Source organism: Hemibagrus wyckioides, linkage group LG24, assembly GCF_019097595.1.
Source record: "Hemibagrus wyckioides isolate EC202008001 linkage group LG24, SWU_Hwy_1.0, whole genome shotgun sequence".
NCBI lineage: Eukaryota > Metazoa > Chordata > Actinopteri > Siluriformes > Bagridae > Hemibagrus > Hemibagrus wyckioides.
Window position 1 is genome coordinate 19,775,610 of NC_080733.1, and position 22,508 is coordinate 19,798,117.

A 22,508-nucleotide genomic window follows, 5' to 3' on the forward strand; every position below is an offset into this window, starting at 1 on the left:
ATCACCATCATCACCATCACATCTCCTCCATCCTACACACATCATCACCATCATCATCATCACATCTCCTCCATCCTACACACATCATCACCATTATCATCATCACATCTCCTCCATCCTACACACATCATCATCATCATGATCACATCTCCTCCATCCTACACACATCATCACCATCATCATCATCACATCTCCTCCATCCTACACACATCACCACCATCATCACATCTCCTCCATCCTACACACATCATCACCATCATCACATCTCCTCCATCCTACACACATCATCACCATCATCATCATCACATCTCCTCCATCCTACACACATCATCACCATCATCATCATCATCACATCTCCTCCATCCTACACACATCATCACCACATCTCCTCCATCCTACACACATCATCACCATCATCATCATCACATCTCCTCCATCCTACACACATCACCATCATCATCATCATCACATCTCCTCCATCCTACACACATCATCATCACATCTCCTCCATCCTACACACATCATCACCATCATCATCATCACATCTCCTCCATCCTACACACATCATCATCATCATCACATCTCCTCCATCCTACACACATCATCACCATCATCATCATCACATCTCCTCCATCCTACACACATCATCATCATCACATCTCCTCCATCCTACACACATCATCATCATCATCACATCTCCTCCATCCTACACACATCATCACCATCATCATCATCACATCTCCTCCATCCTACACACATCATCACCATCATCATCATCACATCTCCTCCATCCTACACACATCATCATCATGATCATCATCATCATCACATCTCCTCCATCCTACACAAATCATCATCATCACATCTCCTCCATCCTACACACATCATCATCATCATCATCACATCTCCTCCATCCTAAACACATCACCATCATCATCATCACGTCTCCTCCATCCTACACACATCATCATCATCATCATCACATCTCCTCCATCCTACACACATCATCACCATCATCATCACATCTCCATCCTACACACATCATCACCATCATCATCATCACATCTCCTCCATCCTACACACATCATCACCATCATCATCATCACATCTCCTCCATCCTACACACATAATCATCACATCTCCTCCATCCTACACACATCATCACCATCATCATCACATCTCCTCCATCCTACACACATCACCATCATCATCACATCTCCTCCATCCTACACACATCATCATCACATCTCCTCCATCCTACACACATCATCACCATCATCATCATCACATCTCCTCCATCCTACACACCATCACCATCATCATCACCACATCTCCTCCATCCTACACACATCATCATCACATCTCCTCCATCCTACACACATCACCATCATCATCATCACATCTCCTCCATCGTACACACATCACCATCATCATCATAACATCTCCTCCATCCTACACACATCATCACCATCACCATCATCATCACATCTCCTCCATGCTACACACATCATCACCACATCTCCTCCATCCTACACACATCACCATCATCATCATCACATCTCCTCCATCGTACACACATCACCATCATCATCATAACATCTCCTCCATCCTACACACATCATCACCATCACCATCATCATCACATCTCCTCCATGCTACACACATCATCACCACATCTCCTCCATCCTACACACAATCATCACCATCATCATCATCACATCTCCTCCATCCTACACACATCATCACCATCATCATCACATCTCCTCCATCCTACACACATCATCATCACATCTCCTCCATCCTACACTCATCATCACATCTCCTCCATACTACACACATCATCACCATCATCATCATCACATCTCCTCTATTCTACACACATCATCATCATCATCATCACATCTCCTCCATCCTACACTCATCATCATCATCATATCTCCTCCATCCTGCACACACATATCATCATCATCATCATCACATCTCCTCCGTCCTGCACACACATCATCATCATCATCACATCTCCGCCATCCTGCACACACACATCATCATCATCATCACATCTCCTCCATCCTGCACACACACATCATCATCATCACATCTCCGCCATCCTACACACATCATCATCATCATCATCATCATCACATCTCCTCCATCCTACACACCATCACCATCATCATCACATCTCCTCCATGCTACACACATCACCACATCTCCTCCATCCTACACACATCATCACCATCATCATCATCATCACATCTCCTCCATCCTACACACCATCACCATCATCATCATAACATCTCCTCCATGCTACACACATCATCACCATCATCATCATCATCACATCTCCTCCATCCTACACACAATCATCACCATCATCATCATCACATCTCCTCCATCCTACACACATCATCACATCTCCTCCATCCTACACACATCATCATCATCATCACATCTCCTCCATCCTACACTCATCATCACATCTCCTCCATACTACACACATCATCACCATCATCATCATCACATCTCCTCCATCGTACACACATCATCACCATCATAATCATCACATCTCCTCCATCCTACACTCATCATCACATCTCCTCCATACTACACACATCATCACCATCATCATCATCACATCTCCTCCATCGTACACACATCATCACCATCATCATCATCACATCTCCTCCATTCTACACACATCATCATCATCATCATCATCACATCTCCTCCATCCTACACTCATCATCATCATCATATCTCCTCCATCCTGCACACACATATCATCATCATCATCATCACATCTCCTCCGTCCTGCACACACATCATCATCATCATCACATCTCCTACGTCCTGCACACACATCATCATCATCATCACATCTCCGCCATCCTGCACACACACACATCATCATCATCACATCTCCGCCATCCTACACACATCATCATCATCACATCTCCGCCATCCTACACACATCATCATCATCATCATCATATCTCCTCCATCCTACACACACACATCATCACAATCATCACATCTCCTCCATCCTACACTCATCATAATCATCACATCTCCTCCATCCTACACTCATCATAATCATCACATCTCCTCCATCCTACACTCATCATCATCATCATCATCACATCTCCTCCATCCTACACTCATCATCATCATCAGATCTCCTCCATCCTACACACACACATCATCATCATCACATCTCCTCCATCCTACACACATCATCATCACATCTCCTCCATCCTACACACACATCAGCATCATCATCACATCTCCTCCATCCTACACTCAACATCATCACCATCATCATCATCATCACATCTCCTCCATCCTACACTCATCATCATCATCATCATCAGATCTCCTCCATCCTACACACATCATCATCATCATAACATCTCCTCCAACCTACACACACACATCATCATCACATCTCCTCCATCCTACACACACATCATCATCATCATCATCATCATCATCATCATCAGATCTCCTCCATCCTACACACACATCATCATCATCATCACATCTCCTCCATCCTACACACACATCATCACATCTCCTCCGTCCTACACACACATCATCATCATCATCACATCTCCTCCATCCTACACTCATCATCATCATCATCATCATCATCATCAGATCTCCTCCATCCTACACACACATCATCATCATCATCACATCTCCTCCATCCTACACACACATCATCACATCTCCTCCGTCCTACACACACATCATCATCATCATCATCATCACATCTCCTCCATCCTACACACACATCACCATCATCATCATCACATCTCCTCCATCCTACACACACATCATCATCATCACATCTCCTCCATCCTACACACATCATCAACATCAGATCTCCTCCATCCTACACACATCAGATCTCCTCCATCCTACACACACATCATCATCATCAGATCTCCTCCATCCTACACACATCATCATCATCATGATCATCATCATCAGATCTCCTCCATCCTACACAAATCATCATCATCATCATCATCACATCTCCTCCATCCTACACCCATCATCATCATCATCAGATCTCCTCCATCCTACACATCATCATCATCATCATCATCACATCTCTTCCATCCTACACTCATCATCACATCTCCTCCATCCTACACTCATCATCATCATCATCAAATCTCATCCATCCTACACTCATCATCATCATCATCACATCTCCTCCATCCTACACTCATCATCATCATCATCATCAAATCTCCTCCGTCCTACACTCATCATCATCATCATCAAATCTCCTCCGTCCTACACTCATCATCATCATCATCATCATCATCATCATCACATCTCCTCCATCCTACACTCATCATCATCATCAGATCTCCTCCATCCTACACACATCATCATCATCACATCTCCTCCATCCTACACCCATCATCATCATCATCATCATCATCACATCTCCTCCATCCTACACTCATCATCATCATCATCATCATCATCACATCTCCTCCATCCTACACTCATCATCATCATCAGATCTCCTCCATCCTACACACATCATCATCATCACATCTCCTCCATCCTACACCCATCATCATCATCATCATCAGATCTCCTCCATCCTACACATCATCATCATCATCATCATCACATCTCCTCCATCCTACACACACATCATCAACATCATCAAATCTCCTCCATCCTACACACACATCAACATAATCATCATGATCACATCTCCTCCATCCTACACTCATCATCATCACATCTCCATCCTACACACACATCACCATCATCACATCTCCTCCATCCTACACTCATCATCATCATCAGATCTCCTCCATCCTACACATCATCATCATCATCATCATCACATCTCCTCCATCCTACACACACATCATCATCATCATCACATCTCCTCCATCCTACACACATCATCATCATCATCACATCTCCTCCATCCTACACTCATCATCATCATCATCACATCTCCTCCATCCTACACACACATCACCATCATCACATCTCCTCCATCCTACACACACATCATCATCATCATCACATCTCCTCCATCCTACACTCATCATCATCATCACATCTCCTCCATCCTACACACACATCATCACCACATCTCCTCCATCCTACACACATCATCATCATCACCACATCTCCTCCATCCTACACACATCATCATCATCATCATCATCACATATCCATCCTACACACACATCATCATCATCATCATCACATCTCCTCCATCCTACACCATCATCATCATCACATCTCCTCCATCCTACACACACATCACCATCATCACATCTCCTCCATCCTACACTCATCATCATCATCAGATCTCCTCCATCCTACACATCATCATCATCATCACATCTCCTCCATCCTACACACACATCATCATCATCATCATCACATCTCCTCCATCCTACACCATCATCATCATCACATCTCCTCCATCCTACACACACATCACCATCATCACATCTCCTCCATCCTACACTCATCATCATCATCAGATCTCCTCCATCCTACACATCATCATCATCATCACATCTCCTCCATCCTACACACACATCATCATCATCACCATCACATCTCCTCCATCCTACACACACATCATCATCACATCTCCTCCATCCTACACACATCATCATCATCATCATCATCACATCTCCTCCATCCTACACACATCATCATCATCATCACATCTCCTCCATCCTACACTCATCATCATCATCATCATCACATCTCCTCCATCCTACACACACATCACCATCATCACATCTCCTCCATCCTACACACACATCATCATCATCATCACATCTCCTCCATCCTACACTCATCATCATCACATCTCCTCCATCCTACACACATCATCACCATTATCATCATCACATCTCCTCCATCCTACACACATCATCATCATCATGATCACATCTCCTCCATCCTACACACATCATCACCATCATCATCATCACATCTCCTCCATCCTACACACATCATCACCATCATCACATCTCCTCCATCCTACACACATCATCACCATCATCATCACATCTCCTCCATCCTACACACATCATCACCATCATCATCATCATCACATCTCCTCCATCCTACACACATCATCACCATCATCATCATCACATCTCCTCCATCCTACACACATCATCACCACATCTCCTCCATCCTACACACATCATCACCATCATCATCATCACATCTCCTCCATCCTACACACATCATCACCATCATCATCATCATCACATCTCCTCCATCCTACACACATCATCATCACATCTCCTCCATCCTACACACATCATCACCATCATCATCATCACATCTCCTCCATCCTACACACATCATCATCATCATCACATCTCCTCCATCCTACACACATCATCACCATCATCATCATCACATCTCCTCCATCCTACACACATCATCATCATCACATCTCCTCCATCCTACACACATCATCATCATCATCACATCTCCTCCATCCTACACACATCATCACCATCATCATCATCACATCTCCTCCATCCTACACACATCATCACCATCATCATCATCACATCTCCTCCATCCTACACACATCATCATCATCATGATCACATCTCCTCCATCCTACACACATCATCACCATCATCATCATCACATCTCCTCCATCCTACACACATCATCATCATCATCATCACATCTCCTCCATCCTACACAAATCATCATCATCATCACATCTCCTCCATCCTACACACATCATCATCATCATCATCACATCTCCTCCATCTTACACACATCATCATCATCATCATCACATCTCCTCCATCCTAAACACATCACCATCATCATCATCACGTCTCCTCCATCCTACACACATCATCATCATCATCATCACATCTCCTCCATCCTACACACATCATCACCATCATCATCACATCTCCATCCTACACACATCATCACCATCATCATCATCACATCTCCTCCATCCTACACACATCATCACCATCATCATCACATCTCCTCCATCCTACACACATCATCATCACATCTCCTCCATCCTACACACATCATCACCATCATCATCACATCTCCTCCATCCTACACACATCACCATCATCATCACATCTCCTCCATCCTACACACATCATCATCACATCTCCTCCATCCTACACACATCATCACCATCATCATCACATTTCCTCCATCCTACACACCATCACCATCATCATCACCACATCTCCTCCATCCTACACACATCATCACCATCATCATCATCACATCTCCTCCATCCTACACACCATCACCATCATCATCACCACATCTCCTCCATCCTACACACATCATCATCACATCTCCTCCATCCTACACACATCACCATCATCATCATCACATCTCCTCCATCGTACACACATCACCATCATCATCATAACATCTCCTCCATCCTACACACATCATCACCATCATCATCATCATCACATCTCCTCCATCCTACACACCATCACCATCATCATCACATCTCCTCCATGCTACACACATCATCACCACATCTCCTCCATCCTACACACAATCATCACCATCATCATCATCACATCTCCTCCATCCTACACACATCATCACCATCATCATCACATCTCCTCCATCCTACACACATCATCATCACATCTCCTCCATCCTACACTCATCATCACATCTCCTCCATACTACACACATCATCACCATCATCATCATCACATCTCCTCCATTCTACACACATCATCATCATCATCACATCTCCTCCATCCTACACTCATCATCATCATCATATCTCCTCCATCCTGCACACACATATCATCATCATCATCATCACATCTCCTCCGTCCTGCACACACATCATCATCATCATCACATCTCCGCCAGCCTGCACACACACATCATCATCATCATCACATCTCCTCCATCCTGCACACACACATCATCATCATCACATCTCCGCCATCCTACACACATCATCATCATCATCATCATCATCACATCTCCTCCATCCTACACACCATCACCATCATCATCACATCTCCTCCATGCTACACACATCATCACCACATCTCCTCCATCCTACACACATCATCACCATCATCATCATCATCACATCTCCTCCATCGTACACACATCACCATCATCATCATAACATCTCCTCCATCCTACACACATCATCACCATCATCATCATCATCACATCTCCTCCATCCTACACACCATCACCATCATCATCACATCTCCTCCATGCTACACACATCATCACCACATCTCCTCCATCCTACACACAATCATCACCATCATCATCATCACATCTCCTCCATCCTACACACATCATCACCATCATCATCACATCTCCTCCATCCTACACACATCATCATCATCATCACATCTCCTCCATCCTACACTCATCATCACATCTCCTCCATACTACACACATCATCACCATCATCATCATCACATCTCCTCCATCGTACACACATCATCACCATCATCATCATCACATCTCCTCCATTCTACACACATCATCATCATCATCATCATCACATCTCCTCCATCCTACACTCATCATCATCATCATATCTCCTCCATCCTGCACACACATATCATCATCATCATCATCACATCTCCTCCGTCCTGCACACACATCATCATCATCACATCTCCTACGTCCTGCACACACATCATCATCATCATCACATCTCCGCCATCCTGCACACACACATCATCATCATCATCACATCTCCTCCATCCTACACTCATCATCATCATCATATCTCCTCCATCCTGCACACACATATCATCATCATCATCATCACATCTCCTCCGTCCTGCACACACATCATCATCATCATCACATCTCCTACGTCCTGCACACACATCATCATCATCATCACATCTCCGCCATCCTGCACACACACATCATCATCATCACATCTCCGCCATCCTACACACATCATCATCATCACATCTCTGCCATCCTACACACATCATCATCATCATCATCATATCTCCTCCATCCTACACACACACATCATCATCACAATCATCACATCTCCTCCATCCTACACTCATCATAATCATCACATCTCCTCCATCCTACACTCATCATAATCATCACATCTCCTCCATCCTACACTCATCATCATCATCATCATCACATCTCCTCCATCCTACACTCATCATCATCATCAGATCTCCTCCATCCTACACACACACATCATCATCATCACATCTCCTCCATCCTACACACACATCAGCATCATCATCACATCTCCTCCATCCTACACTCAACATCATCACCATCATCATCATCATCACATCTCCTCCATCCTACACTCATCATCATCATCATCATCATCATCAGATCTCCTCCATCCTACACACATCATCATCATCATAACATCTCCTCCAACCTACACACACACATCATCATCACATCTCCTCCATCCTACACACACATCATCATCATCATCATCATCATCATCATCATCATCATCATCAGATCTCCTCCATCCTACACACACATCATCATCATCATCACATCTCCTCCATCCTACACTCATCATCATCACATCTCCTCCATCCTACACTCATCATCATCATCATCATCAAATCTCCTCCGTCCTACACTCATCATCATCATCATCAAATCTCCTCCGTCCTACACTCATCATCATCATCATCATCATCATCATCACATCTCCTCCATCCTACACTCATCATCATCATCAGATCTCCTCCATCCTACACACATCATCATCATCACATCTCCTCCATCCTACACCCATCATCATCATCATCATCATCACATCTCCTCCATCCTACACTCATCATCATCATCATCATCATCATCATCACATCTCCTCCATCCTACACTCATCATCATCATCAGATCTCCTCCATCCTACACACATCATCATCATCACATCTCCTCCATCCTACACCCATCATCATCATCATCATCAGATCTCCTCCATCCTACACATCATCATCATCATCATCACATCTCCTCCATCCTACACACACATCATCAACATCATCAAATCTCCTCCATCCTACACACATCAACATAATCATCATGATCACATCTCCTCCATCCTACACTCATCATCATCACATCTCCATCCTACACACACATCACCATCATCACATCTCCTCCATCCTACACTCATCATCATCATCAGATCTCCTCCATCCTACACATCATCATCATCATCATCATCACATCTCCTCCATCCTACACACACATCATCATCATCATCACATCTCCATCCTACACACATCATCATCATCATCACATCTCCTCCATCCTACACTCATCATCATCATCATCACATCTCCTCCATCCTACACACACATCACCATCATCACATCTCCTCCATCCTACACACACATCATCATCATCATCACATCTCCTCCATCCTACACTCATCATCATCATCACATCTCCTCCATCCTACACACACATCACCACATCTCCTCCATCCTACACACATCATCATCATCATCATCATCACCACATCTCCTCCATCCTACACACATCATCATCATCATCATCATCACATATCCATCCTACACACACATCATCATCATCATCACATCTCCTCCATCCTACACCATCATCATCATCACATCTCCTCCATCCTACACACACATCACCATCATCACATCTCCTCCATCCTACACTCATCATCATCATCAGATCTCCTCCATCCTACACATCATCATCATCATCATCATCATCATCACATCTCCTCCATCCTACACACACATCATCATCATCATCATCACATCTCCTCCATCCTACACACACATCACCATCACATCTCCTCCATCCTACACACACATCATCATCACATCTCCTCCATCCTACACACATCATCATCATCATCATCATCATCACATCTCCTCCATCCTACACACATCATCATCATCATCACCATCATCATCACATCTCCATCCTACACACATCATCACCATCATCATCATCACATCTCCTCCATCCTACACACATCATCACCATCATCATCATCACATCTCCTCCATCCTACACACATCATCATCACATCTCCTCCATCCTACACACATCATCACCATCATCATCACATCTCCTCCATCCTACACACATCATCACCATCATCATCACATCTCCTCCATCCTACACACATCATCATCACATCTCCTCCATCCTACACACATCATCACCATCATCATCACATCTCCTCCATCCTACACACATCATCACCATCATCATCATCACATCTCCTCCATCCTACACACATCATCACCATCATCATCACATCTCCTCCATCCTACACACATCACCATCATCATCATCACATCTCCTCCATCCTACACACATCATCACATCTCCTCCATCCTACACACAATCATCACCATCATCATCATCACATCTCCTCCATCCTACACACATCATCACCATCATCATCACATCTCCTCCATCCTACACACATCATCATCATCACATCTCCTCCATCCTACACACATCATCACCATCATCATCACATCTCCTCCATCCTACACTCATCAACACATCTCCTCGATCCTACACACATCACCATCATCATCACATCTCCTCCATCCTACACACATCATCACCATCATCATCATCACATCTCCTCCATCATACACACATCATCATCACATCTCCTCCATCCTACACACATCATCATCATCATCATCACATCTCCGCCAACCTACACACACATCATCATCATCATCATCATCACATCTCCTCCATCCTACACACATCATCATCATCATCACATCTCCATCCTACACACACATCATCATCATCATCATCATCATCACATCTCCTCCATCCTACACTCATCATCATCATCATCATCACATCTCCTCCATCCTACACACATCACCATCATCATCACGTCTCCTCCATCCTACACACATCAACATCATCACATCTCCTCCATCCTACACACATCATCACCATCATCACATCTCCATCCTACACACATCATCACCATCATCATCACATCTCCTCCATCCTACACACATCATCACCATCACCACATCTCCTCCATCCTACACACATCACCATCATCATCACATCTCCTCCATCCTACACACATCATCATTACATCTCCTCCATCCTACACACATCATCACCATCATCATCACATCTCCTCCATCCTACACACATCATCATCATCATCATCACATCTCCTCCATCCTACACACATCATCATCATCATCATCACATCTCCTCCATCCTACACACACATCACCATCATCATCATCATCATCACATCTCCTCCATCCTACACACATCATCATCATCATCATCACATCTCCTCCATCCTACACACACATCACCATCATCATCATCATGATCACATCTCCTCCATCCTACACACATCATCATCATCATCATCACATCTCCTCCATCCTACACACATCATCATCATCATCATCACATCTCCTCCATCCTACACACATCATCATCATCACCTCTTCCATCGTACAAACATCATCACCTTCATCATCATCACATCTCCTCCATTCTTCACACATCATCAGATCTCCTCCATCCTACACATCATCATCATCATCATCATCATCATCATCATCACATCTCCTCCATCCTGCACACACACATCATCATCATCACATCTCCGCCATCCTACACACATCATCATCATCATAACATCTCCTCCATCCTACACACACATCATCATCATCACATCTCCTCCATCCTACACACATCATCATCATCATAACATCTCCTCCATCCTACACACACATCAACATCATCATCATCATCACATCTTCTCCATCCTACACACACATCACCATCATCACATCTCCTCCATCCTACACTCATCATCATCATCATCAGATCTCCTCCATCCTACACACATCATCATCATCACATCTCCTCCATCCTACAACCATCATCATCATCAGATCTCCTCCATCCTACACATCATCATCATCATCATCATTATCATCACATCTCCTCCATCCTACACACACATAATCACCACATCTCCTCCATCCTACACACACATCATCACCACATCTCCTCCATCCTACACTCATCATCATCATCATCATCATCACATCTCCTCCATCCTACACTCATCAACATCATCATTATCATCACATCTCCTCCATCCTACACACACATCATCACATCTCCTCCATCCTACACTCATCATCATCATCATCATCATCATCACATCTCCTCCATCCTACACTCATCGTCATCATCATCACATCTCCTCCATCCTACACTCATCATCATCATCACATCTCCTCCATCCTACACACATCATCAGATCTCCTCCATCCTACACACATCATCATCAGATCTCCTCCATCCTACACACACATCATCATCACATCTCCTCCATCCTATACTCATCATCATCATGATCACATCTCCTCGATCCTACACTCATCATCATCATCAGATCTCCTCCATCCTACACACACATCATCATCATCACATCTCCTCCATCCTACACACACACACACATCATCATCATCATCACATCTCCATCCTACACACATCATCATCATCATCATCATCACATCTCCTCCATCCTACACACATCATCATCATCATCAGATCTCCTCCATCCTACACACATCAGATCTCCTCCATCCTACACACACATCATCATCATCAGATCTCCTCCATCCTACACACATCATCATCATCACATCTCCTCCATCCTACACACACATCATCATCATCATCACATCTCCTCCATCCTACACACATCATCACATTTCCTCCATCCTACACTCATCGTCATCACATCTCCTCCATCCTACACACATCATCATCATCATCATCACATCTCCTCCATCCTACACACATCATCATCATCATCACATCTCCTCCATCCTACACACACATCATCATCAGATCTCCTCCATCCTACACACATCATCATCATCATCACATCTCCTCCATCCTACACACACATCATCATCATCACATCTCCTCCATCCTACACGCATCATCATCATCTTCACATCTCCTCCATCCTACAGACACATCATCATCATCATCATCATCACATCTCCTCCAACCTACACACACATCATCATCATCATAATCACCACATCTCCTCCATCCTACACTCATCATCATCACATCTCCTCCATTCTACACACACATCATCATCATCACATCTCCTCCATTCTACACACACACACACATCATCATCATCATCACATCTCCTCCATCCTACACACATCATCATCATCATCAGATCTCCTCCATCCTACACACATCATCATCATCAGATCTCCTCCATCCTACACACATCAGATCACCTCCATCCTACACACATCATCATCATCATCATGATCACATCTCCTCCATCCTACACACATCATCACATTTCCTCCATCCTACACTCATCATCATCACATCTCCTCCATCCTACACACATCATCATCATCATCATCACATCTCCTCCATCCTACACACATCATCATCATCATCACATCTCCTCCATCCTACACACATCATCATCATCACATCTCCTCCATCCTACACACACATCATCATCATCACATCTCCTCCATCCTACACACATCATCACATTTCCTCCATCCTACAGTCAACATCATCACATCTCCTCCATCCTACACACATCATCATCATCATCATCATCATGATCACATCTCCTCCATCCTACACACATCATCATCAGATCTCCTCCATTCTACACACACATCATCACCACATCTCCTCCATCCTACACTCATCGTCATCATCATCACATCTCCTCCATCCTACACTCATCATCAGATCTCCTCCATCCTACACTCATCATCATCATCACATCTCCTCCATCCTACACACATCATCAGATCTCCTCCATCCTACACACATCATCATCAGATCTCCTCCATCCTACACACACATCATCATCACATCTCCTCCATCCTACACTCATCGTCATCATCATCACATCTCCTCCATCCTACCCTCATCATCATCAGATCTCCTCCATCCTACACACACATCATCATCATCACATCTCCTCCATCCTACACACACACACACATCATCATCATCATCACATCTCCTCCATCCTACACACACCATCATCATCATCATCACATCTCCTCCATCCTACACACATCATCATCATCAGATCTCCTCCATCCTACACACATCAGATCTCCTCCATCCTACACACACATCATCATCATCACATCTCCTCCATCCTACACACATCATCATCATCATCACATCTCCTCCATCCTACACACACATCATCATCATCACATCTCCTCCATCCTACACACATCATCACATTTCCTCCATCCTACACTCATCATCATCACATCTCCTCCATCCTACACACATCATCATCATCACATCTCCTCCATCCTACACACATCATCATCATCACATTTCCTCCATCCTACAGTCAACATCACATCTCCTCCATCCTACACACATCATCATCATCATCATCATCATGATCACATCTCCTCCATCCTACACACATCATCATCAGATCTCCTCCATTCTACACACACATCATCATCACATCTCCTCCATCCTACACTCATCGTCATCATCACATCTCCTCCATCCTACACTCATCATCAGATCTCCTCCATCCTACACTCATCATCATCATCACATCTCCTCCATCCTACACTCATCATCACATCTCCTCCATCCTACACTCATCGTCATCATCATCACATCTCCTCCATCCTACACACATCATCATCAGATCTCCTCCATCCTACACACACATCATCATCATCACATCTCCTCCATCCTAGACACACACACATCATCATCACATCTCCTCCATCCTACACACATCATCATCATCAGATCTCCTCCATCCTACACACACCATCATCATCATCATCATCATCACATCTCCTCCATCCTACGCACATCATCATCATCAGATCTCCTCCATCCTACACACATCAGATCTCCTCCATCCTACACACACATCATCATCATCAGATCTCCTCCATCCTACACACATCATCATCATCATCATCATCACATCTCCTCCATCCTACACACACATCATCATCATCACATCTCCTCCATCCTACACACCATCACATTTCCTCCATCCTACACTCATCATCATCACATCTCCTCCATCCTACACACATCATCATCATCATCATCATCAGATCTCCTCCATCCTACACACACATCATCATCATCACATCTCCTCCATCCTACACACATCATCATCATCATCATCATCATCATCACATCTCCATCCTACACACATCATCATCATCATCACCACATCTCCTCCATCCTACACACATCATCATCATCATCACATCTCCTCCATCCTACACACACATCATCATCATCACATCTCCTCCATCCTACACACATCATCATCACATTTCCTCCATCCTACACTCATCATCATCACATCTCCTCCATCCTACACACATCAACATCATCACCACATCTCCTCCATCCTACACTCATCATCATCCTCACATCTCCTCCATCCTACACACATCACCACATCTCCTCCATCCTACACTCATCATCATCACATCTCCTCCATCCTACACACATCACCACATCTCCTACATCCTACACACACATTATCATCATCACATCTCCTCCATCCTACACACACATCATCATCATCACATCTCCTCCATCCTACACACACATCATCACATCTCCATCCTAGACTCATCATCATCATCATCATCACATCTCCTCCATCCTAGACTCATCATCATCACATCTCCTCCATCCTAGACTCATCATCATCACATCTCCTACATCTCCTCCATCCTACACACACATCATCATCACATCTCCCCCATCCTAGACTCATCATCATCATCACATCTCCTCCATCCTAGACTCATCATCATCATCACATCTCCTCCATCCTAGACTCATCATCATCATCATCATCATCATCACATCTCCTCCATCCTACACACACATCATCATCATCATCACATCTCCTCCATCCTTCACACACATAATCATCACATCTCCTCCATCCTACACACATCATCATCATCATCACATCTCCTCCATCCTAGACTCATCATCATCATCATCACATCTCCTCCATCCTACACACATCATCATCATCATCATCATCACATCTCCTCCATCCTACACACACATCATCATCACATCTCCATCCTACACACATCATCATCATCACATCTCCTCCATCCTACACACATCATCATCATCAGATCTCCTCCATCCTACACACATCATCATCATCATCAGATCTCCTCCATCCTACACACATCATCATCATCATCACATCTCCTCCATCCTACACACACATCATCATCATCATCACATCTCCTCCATCCTACACTCATCATCAGATCTCCTCCATCCTACACACATCATCAGATCTCCTCCATCCTACAGACATCATCAGATCTCCTCCATCCTACACACACATCATCATCACATCTCCTCCATCCTACACTCATCATCATCATCACATCTCCTCCATCCTTCACTCATCATCATCATCACATCTCCTCCGTCCTACACACATCATCAGATCTCCTCCATCCTACACACATCATCATCACATCTCCTCCATCCTACACACACATCATCATCATCACATCTCCTCCATCCTACACGCATCATCATCATCATCATCATTATCATCACATCTCCTCCATCCTACACACATCATCATCATCATCACATCTCCTCCATCCTACACACATCATCATCATCATCACATCTCCTCCATCCTACACACACATCATCATCATCATCACATTTCCTCCATCCTACACTCATCATCACATCTCTTCCATCCTACACTCATCATCATCACATCTCCTCCATCCTACACACATCATCATCATCATCATCATCAGATCTCCTCCATCCTACACACATCAGATCTCCTCCATCCTACACACACATCATCATCATCAGATCTCCTCCATCCTACACACATCATCATCATCATCATCACATCTCCATCCTACACACATCATCATCATCATCACATCTCCTCCATCCTACACACACATCACATCTCCTCCATCCTACACACATCACCACATTTCCTCCATCCTACACTCATCATCATCATCACATCTCCTCCATCCTACACACACATCATCATCATCAGATCTCCTCCATCCTACACACATCATCATCATCATCACATCTCCATCCTACACACACATCATCATCATCACATCTCCTCCATCCTACACACATCATCACATTTCCTCCATCCTACACTCATCGTCATCACATCATCATCATCATCACATCTCCATCCTACATCATCATCATCATCATCACATCTCCTCCATCCTACACACACATCATCATCACATCTCCATCCTACACACATCATCATCATCACATCTCCTCCATCCTACACACATCATCATCATCAGATCTCCTCCATCCTACACACATCATCATCATCATCAGATCTCCTCCATCCTACACACATCATCATCATCATCACATCTCCTCCATCCTACACACACATCATCATCATCATCACATCTCCTCCATCCTACACTCATCATCATCAGATCTCCTCCATCCTACACACATCATCATCATCATCATCACATCTCCTCCATCCTACACACACACACATCATCATCATCACATCTCCTCCATCCTACACACATCATCATCATCAGATCTCCTCCATCCTACACACACCATCATCATCATCACATCTCCTCCATCCTACACACATCATCATCATCAGATCTCCTCCATCCTACACACATCATCATCATCATCACATTTCCTCCATCCTACACACATCATCATCATCATCACATTTCCTCCATCCTACACTCATCATCATCACATCTCCTCCATCCTACACACATCATCATCATCACATCTCCTCCATCCTACACACATCATCATCATCATCATCACATTTCCTCCATCCTACACTCATCATCATCACATCTCTTCCATCCTACACTCATCATCATCACATCTCCTCCATCCTACACACATCATCATCATCATCATCATCACATCTCCTCCATCCTACACACATCATCATCATCACATCTCCTCCATCCTACACACACATCATCATCATTACATCTCCTCCATCCTACACACACACACACATCATCATCATCACATCTCCTCCATCCTACACACATCATCATCATCATCACATCTCCTCCATCCTACACACATCATCATCATCATCACATTTCCTCCATCCTACACTCATCATCACATTTCCTCCATCCTACACTCATCATCACATCTCCTCCATCCTACACACATCATCATCATCATCACGTCTCCTCCATCCTACACACATCATCATCATCATCACATTTCCTCCATCCTACACTCATCATCATCACATCTCCTCCATCCTACACACATCATCATCATCATCATCATCACATCTCCTCCATCCTACACACATCATCATCATCACATCTCTTCCATCCTACACTCATCATCATCACATCTCCTCCATCCTACACACATCATCATCATCATCATCATCACATCTCCTCCATCCTACACACATCATCATCATCACATCTCCTCCATCCTACACACACATCATCATCATCACATCTCCTCCATCCTACACACACACACACATCATCATCATCACATCTCCTCCATCCTACACACACACACACCATCATCATCACATCTCCTCCATCCTACACACATCATCATCATCACATCTCCTCCATCCTACACACATCATCATCATCACATTTCCTCCATCCTACACACATCATCATCATCACATCTCCTCCATCCTACACACACATCACCACATCTCCTCCATCCTACACATACACACACACACACACATCATCACATCTCCTCCATCCTACACACATCATCATCATCACATCTCCTCCATCCTACACACATCATCATCATCACATTTCCTCCATCCTACACTCATCATCATCACATCTCCTCCATCCTACACACATCATCATCATCATCACATTTCCTCCATCCTACACACACATCATCATCATCATCATCATCACATCTCCATCCTACACACATCATCATCATCATCACATTTCCTCCATCCTACACACACATCATCATCATCATCACATTTCCTCCATCCTACACACACATCATCATCATCATCATCATCATCACATCTCCTCCATCCTACACACATCATCATCATCATCATCACCATCACATCTCCTCCATCCTACACACATCATCATCATCATCACATTTCCTCCATCCTACACACACATCATCATCATCATCACCACATCTCCTCCATCCTACACACACATCATCATCATCATCACATCTCCTCCATCCTACACACACATCATCACATCTCCTCCATCCTACACACATCATCATCATCATCATCACATCTCCTCCATCCTACACACATCATCATCATCACATTTCCTCCATCCTACACTCATCATCATCATCATCACATTTCCTCCATCCTACACACATCATCATCATCATCACATTTCCTCCATCCTACACTCATCATCATCATCATCACATTTCCTCCATCCTACACTCATCATCATCACATCTCCTCCATCCTACACACATCATCATCATCATCACATTTCCTTCATCCTACACTCATCATCATCACATCTCCTCCATCCTACACACATCATCATCATCATCACATTTCCTCCATCCTACACACATCATCATCATCATCACATTTCCTCCATCCTACACTCATCATCATCATCACATCTCCTCCATCCTACACACATCATCATCATCATCATCACATTTCCTTCATCCTACACTCATCATCATCACATCTCCTCCATCCTACACACATCATCATCATCATCATCATCACATCTCCTCCATCCTACACACATCATCACATCTCCTCCATCCTACACACACATCATCATCATCACATCTCCTCCATCCTACACACATCATCATCATCATCATCACATTTCCTCCATCCTACACTCATCATCACCACATTTCCTCCATCCTACACACACATCATCATCATCATCATCATCACATCTCCTCCATCCTACACACATCATCATCATCATCATCACATTTCCTCCATCCTACACTCATCATCACCACATTTCCTCCATCCTACACACACATCATCATCATCATCATCTCATCTCCTCCATCCTACACACATCATCATCATCATCACATTTCCTCCATCCTACACTCATCATCACCACATTTCCTCCATCCTACACACACATCATCATCATCATCATCACATCTCCTCCATCCTACACACACATCATCATCATCATCTCATCTCCTCCATCCTACACACATCATCATCATCATCACATTTCCTCCATCCTACACACACATCATCATCATCATATCTCCTCCATCCTACACACATCATCATCATCATCATCATCACATTTCCTCCATCCTACACACACATCATCATCATCACATCTCCTCCATCCTACACACATCATCATCATCATCACATCTCCTCCATCCTACACACATCACATCTCCTCCATCCTACACTCATCATCATCATCATCATCATCATCATCATCACATCTCCTCCATCCTACACACATCATCATCATCATCACATTTCCTCCATCCTACACACACATCATCATCATCACATCTCCTCCATCCTACACACATCATCATCATCATCATCATCATCATCATCATCACATCTCCTCCATCCTACACACATCACATCTCCTCCATCCTACACTCATCATCATCATCATCATCATCATCATCATCATCATCACCACATCTCCTCCATCCTACACACACACATCATCATCACATCTCCTCCATCCTACACACATCATCATCATCATCACCACCACATTTCCTCCATCCTACACACACATCATCATCATCATCATCACATCTCCTCCATCCTACACACATCATCATCATCATCATCATCATCATCACATTTCCTCCATCCTACACACACATCATCATCATCATCATCATCACATCTCCTCCATCCTACACACACATCATCATCATCATCTCATCTCCTCCATCCTACACACATCATCATCATCATCACATCTCCTCCATCCTACACACATCATCATCATCACATTTCCTCCATCCTACACACACATCATCATCATCATCATCATCATCATCACATCTCCTCCATCCTACACAAACTAAAATGATCTGGAATATTCTGAGGTGTGAACTCCACACAGGTGATGTAAATAATCTGAATGTGGAGATCAGAAAATCCACTCAAGCAGCTGCAGAGACTCTGAACATTCTTTTGGATCTTCTCTCTCTCTCTCTCTCTCTCTCTCTCTCTCTCTCTCACACACACTCATCAGTGATCAAACAGCTGTGATCCACACACTGAATACACAACACACACAGATGTTCATGTGAACTCATCACTCCAGAGATAAGTGTTACTTACAGCTGCTTTAAAGTCCTGA

The 22,508-nt window shown here is 43.8% G+C and overlaps 1 protein-coding gene across 1 annotated transcript in view; it reads right to left on the minus strand.

Annotated features, from left to right (window-relative positions):
- LOC131345101 (SH3 and cysteine-rich domain-containing protein 2-like) overlaps positions 1-22,508 on the minus strand; it is a 47,960-nt gene that overhangs the window by 24,206 nt on the left and 1,246 nt on the right. The window lies entirely within an intron of this gene.